Raw genomic sequence first — 6,000 nt, 5'->3', positions numbered from 1 at the left:
TGTACTTTACAACCACGAGAGAGAGAGAGAGAGAGAGAGAGAGAGAGACAGAGTAAGAGAGAGGGAGAGAGAGAGAATCTTTCCAGGAGGAAAGGAAGAGCTAATTAAGAAAAGAGAGGTACAGGACCATGCATTTACTCTCAAGAGCTTGTTCACGAGCAAGCCAACATTTCTAACACTACAACCACTCATCTACATCTGTTTGCTAAGTAACTGAGTTCCACCTACAACTAGAAGAGCAGAAGGGGTCTTTTTATTTTCTTCCCCCTCCCTTTAAAACGTCAATAAAAATGTTTTCTGTACAAGTTGAATGGCACAAAAGGTGGTTAAAATGCTAAATAACTCACCACAAGTGGAGAATGCAAAATTAGTTCAAAACATGCATGGACTGTGTACAGGTAAGCAAGGAATCATTGGCATAAAGCTGCAATATATTACAAGATGATACAGTTGAGATCTTTTGGAATAACCTCTGCTTGTTCTGTCCCTTTGAAGAGACCTTCACATAAAAATTCAGCATAAAGGGGATTCAAGGTATGTATCCAAGCAGGAAGTTAATTATGAGCAACGTTTTTATGTCCGAAGAGAAAAGCATTTCCCCTCCCCTTCCACACACTCCCCCAAGGTACAAAAGTCAACGCGATCAGCATTGCTGCAGGCTTGCCAAAAAGAAAGGTTAGACAGGTCTGGGGTAGGAGAACGAAAGCACCATTTAAATTAACAGCTCTTTGTACAGTGTCATTAATTAAATACCTTATTCTTTAAACAAAAACATCCTGAAGTTGACCGATCCCACCAAAATAACCACGGACCCCCTTCCCCACCCCCGTGTCCTCCAAGGTTATTTACACAGAGTTTAAAGTATACCAGCTAAACTTTAAACCCAGCTGCCCCCCCCTCTCCAACCCCCACCCTGTGAACAAGAGAAAATCCACTGTGGCCTCTCAGTTATATTATATTGCAGCTTTGTCGTTAATGAGGAAATCATAGCGACTCGATGAATGACCTAAAGACAGTAATCCATGATCAGGTTCCAGTTCAGCTGCACATCTCCCTCCCTCAGCACCACGGGCTGGTGGCTCTGCAGCTCCAGGGTCCTGAGCAAAGGCAGCTCCTGCTCTCCACACAAGAGCAGCGTGAGGAGCTCAGGCTGAGGGGATGGGAGCTGCTCACCTCAGCTTGGGACAGGATTTGTAACTGAGAAAGCAGACAAAGGCTAGTGACAGCAAAGCCAGCAGGCTGATCCTCCTTCCCTGCCCTTCCAGACTAGACAGTGCCACAGAATCCAGAGCATTACGGAGGGGAATGTGTCATTTCAGAGAATAGAAGAGATTTGGCTAGACAGGTTTCCTCTTTCCAAAAGAGCCTGGGTGTCTTCTAATGGCTAATCACAGATGTGTTAGACTGCCACGGTGCTAAAGCTGCTTGGATCACCCATCAGTTAAATAAGAAGCAAACTAACAACAATTTCACGTGTCAGAATTCAGCATGTAATTATAATTCACTGGCTTCCTTGTTCTTACATTCAATACTCCTGCTTCACCATATCTAAAAACACCAATTAGCAGTGCAATTAATTCCCTAGACATTCTTCTTTTTAGGCAGATGCATCATTAGACGTCGCACTAAATCTGGAAAAAGCTCCTCTGTCTTAAAGAGAGGGAGAGAAAGAAAAAAAAAAAAAAAGCTGTGTGTTCTGCAACCCACCTGTGACTGTATGGTCAGCATGAGAGGGGAACAATATCACAGGATTTCACCTGCCACCTGCTAAGGAAAGTGAATTAAAAGTCCATCCATACCTGCTCTGCAATGTTTAGAAGCAGATGGAGAAAAAGCAGTCATTCTGTAATTAAAAAAACCCACCAAAACCCCAGAATACTCCTCCAACATAACCCCAAACAACAACAAAAATAAACCCCACAAAATGTTTCTTAGGGATTCTCCGAAAATGAAATCTGTCACGTTGAGAACTGGGCCTGTACCCAAGGTTGGGCTCCATTTGGTCCCTTACAGATATTTCCCAAGCCTGACCCTGTGTGTGGTTTCCCAGAACTCACAAATTCTGAGCCAGGGCTTGGTTCTGGCTCCCCCTGAGCAGGTGCCACCACCACGTTCCATCCTCACTTCACGTGCCACCTGAGTCCCAGGGCTCTGCACAACCCCACTGTGCAAATGTAGCTCCAATTCAGCTCCATTTCCTATATATAACTCTTGTAATGAGAGATGAAAGAACCAGCTTGGATAAAATTCAAAAGCAGCCTTGAGTTTGGATGAGTCACCTAAAATGAACTGAACTTCCTTTTTATTTCAGAGACATTTGGCAATGCTTTTCTCTAAAAACCAAGCCAACCATAAATCTCTATTCTGCCTGGGACTAGAGCAGAAAAATCTTGTTAGAAATAGAAATACCACTTCTAGTTCCATAAACCTGCTGGGCTCAGGGCATATCTGTTGGTAAGACTGAGTGAGAGTAAAGTGAGATAAAGCCAACACTCTTGAGAAGCAAAAAAAATATGGAGGAGGCCCTGATTTGCTGAGGTTCCTTCTTTAATTTTCAATTCTAAAACTTCTAAGGGATTTCAACAAACTATTTCAGCTTTATCATTAACTATAATTAAACTATACAAAATATCTCCTATCTATAACTTGCTCTTCGAGCTCCATACAAGAGATCACTTTGTAACTGGGCTCAGTGAGGTTTTCTCTGCCAAGGCTGCAGCTGTCACCCAGGAAACTGAATCTGCACTCAAGTAATCAACCACACGAGAATTATCAACAGTAATCAATCTTGGAAATAGGAGACCAACCTTAGACCAAATAGATTCATAAATTAATTACAGAGGAGCTTCTGCCTGGTTAAAGAAGCAGAAAATTAGGTGTATTGGGTTTAATTTGATTTATATTGAGTGTCTGAGAATTTATGGAAATGAAAAGAGATGCAATCGTCATGCAACAAGAAAAAAAAATTTGAGACTATATAGCAAAAAAGTGTTTGGATAAGTCAGTTATTTTGTGGTTTAGGATTAAATTCACAAGCACTGTAACTCAACTGAATTTAGGAAAAAGATCTCATGACAAAACCAGTGTTAAGCACAGGTGCCCTTGTTCAGCAGAGGCTTTCCCATTGCTGTGGCGGCTGCAGCAGCTCTCACAGGGGCTGGGCATTTCCTGGGCAAGATCAGCATCACCTCTGTGCCCTCTCAGCAAACCCAGGAAACCTCCCCAAGGATCTGTCCTGGCTTTTCCCCCTGGTTGCCACTTTCCCCAGAGTTTGCTGAGCTCTGTGGGAAGGGATGGGAAGCTCTGAGGTGTTGCCCTCGTTATTCTCTTCCATTCCCCAGAGTGCCAGGTCTGTCCTGCCCAGGCCAGGGCGTGCTGATCAGTGATTGCTGTTTCTGATCTGACACAGGGAGGACTGGAAATAACCCAACCCACGGCTTGGTGCTGTCCTTCAGGGCTGCATCCTCCTTCTTCTCCCTTTGAGGGATGGCACATGATGGCAGGAGAGGTAAAGAGCAGCAGAGGAGGAGCTTCACACCAAGTTTTCCTGCTTCCAGCCAGGTTTGGCTTTATTTCTGCCCAGGGGAGAGGGGCAGACTGCTGTGGACAGACATTCCCTGTGGCCTAGGTGCCTGACAGTGCCTCCCAGCAAACAGCCAGGAGCTGCTGCTGCTGCTCTTGTGTCCAAACCAAGCCGCAGATCCTCACTTAGCCCCAGCCTCCTTCTTTGTCTGTCCCCAGAATTTCTTGGCTTTTGTCTTTTACTGTTCCCAGTGGCACTGACATGTCCAGTGCTGTGTCCTGTGCTCTCCCTGCCATTGGATTTTCTCTGCAGCTCCAGCTCATTTCAGGACTCAGTACCTACCTCCCAACAAACATCCCCCAGCATTCCTCTGAGGAACAGGCTTTTCCCTTCATTTCCTGTGTTTTCCATCAGGGCATCTTTCCCTGATGATGCCAACTTTCTTTTTTTTCCTTTTTTTTATTTTTGCCTGACAGATTAATTACTGCCAAGATCTGCTAATTCTGGTCGGGCATCCTCCTTTTTCCTCACTTTGAGTGATAAATTTTCAGAAATAGGAAACCTCAAAAAGAGCTCGAGAGTCCTGAGCTTATGGAGATAAAGAGCAAGTCCTAAGAGGTGAGTTCAAGTGCACTAAGCAGGGACACTGCAAGGCAGCTCTCTCCCATGTAGCCACTTGGCCATGAACACTTTCTAAACAAGAAGGTTTTCAACACCTGCCCCACTGTTTCCTTGGTAGAAAGCCACTGAAATAATTAGACTTAGTCACTGTTTGTCAACAGAAGGCCTGTATTTTGACTGCTAGAAGGAATTGCCCTGATATGTGCACTTAGAAATAACAAAAAGAGGGGCAGTGAGGGCTCTTCAGGCAGGAGAGAAATGTGCTGCTGGATGAGGGCATCTCCTTCCTCCCAGGGATGTTGCTGGCTCCCCCATGGTTTTGATGGGGAACTAAAAATGAGCTGTCTGTCTTTCACCATGACTGAAATACTGAAGCATTTTTACAGCAGAGTTTTGAGAGAGCCAGAGTTCTGTGAGAGACTTGCCAGAGATAACAGTTTGCTTCTGTAAAGTGTCCAGACTTTGCTGAGCAAGGAATACATTCCAAAATCCAGCTCTTTGTATCAGCTCATCTCAAAGCACTCTACAGCTGGAGAGAAGTATTGGGACCAGCCCTCTGTGCACTGGGACACCATGGCACAAAAAGTGATCTGTCCAGTTGTGCCACACCCCAACAGCTCTGAAACCCCAATGGCTCTGAAATCCCACTGCTGAATCCACCAGGTTTGATTCTTATTTGCTGAGAAGTTCATCCATTGGCCAAAAATAGGTGTTGATGTGTCAAACCTTCTCTAAGCAGCATCCCGAGGGATGGACAGTGGCCTGTGACCCCAAACCTCCACATTTTCACCTGAAGGTGTAGTACTCATACCATGTCCTGCAGCTGGGATCCCGTCAGAGCAGCTGTGCAATGGCATTGCTGGAAAAGACCTTTCCATCCACCTACTCATATTCCCTGGAAATCTCCCCTCTCCCTATGAAAATGTGGGTTTGAGCTTGGCCTCAGCCCTTCAATCATTGCTGACTGTTCCAGAGGAAACAAAACAAAACAACGAGGGGTCTGTACATTGCTGCTCCCAGCCTTTCACCTGCAGGCACCAGGAGAAAGCAGCTCTTGAGCCAGGAGCAGAGGAGGAGGAGGAGGATGAAGAGCATCTGACCAGCAGAATCACTGCAGCAGAACCCAGCCCAGTCCACTCCACAGTGAGGAGCAGCTGCAAGACACAAGACTCAGGTTCAGCATTTCCTGAGACGCTGTGGAGAGGCTCAGATTCATGCAGATGGGACAGAGGCACCAGCCAGAAGGAATCTGTGGTTCTGGAGACAGCAATTTTCAAGATAAATGGGCCAAATAACCTTGAGACTTAAAGTGTGCCGTGTCTCCTCAAGGCCATTGAACCTTAGGCCTTGCTGGGCACATGAACAGTCCTGCTTCTGAAGCCCAAGGGATGTTAGAAGGCACTTAAAAGTCTTCACCTTCCTGCTTTCATCACACCAAGGGGGGGTTTCAGCTGGATCTCTTCCAGGTGTCTCGTGGAAAGCACTCGTCCTGTTGTGTGGACTGACCTGACTCTTTAGACACACAGAAAAGAGATCCTCATCTCGTGCCGTCCATTTGCTTCTACAAAGAACCTCAAACACAGTCCCAAACACTGTCCCAGCCTGCTTCCATCAGCAACCAGAAAAATTACCTGGAGCCTAAGCCACCACAAGGAAAAAGCAGCTGGTTTGTTCCTTCCTGGTCGTGATCAGCACCTGGCGTGTGACAAACACACCTCCACAGAGCTTTTCTCTGGTTATGGATTGTCTTAGCTTGAGGAGACGTTTTCTACACTAATTTTATATCTACTCCGCTTGACTATTTTTTATCCTTTTCTCTAAAAAAGGATTCTGCCCCTACTGCAGTGAAAGGGAAC

The sequence above is a fragment of the Sylvia atricapilla genome, chromosome 21 (assembly GCF_009819655.1).
Source record: "Sylvia atricapilla isolate bSylAtr1 chromosome 21, bSylAtr1.pri, whole genome shotgun sequence".
Lineage (NCBI taxonomy): Eukaryota > Metazoa > Chordata > Aves > Passeriformes > Sylviidae > Sylvia > Sylvia atricapilla.
This window is presented reverse-complemented; position numbering follows the sequence as displayed.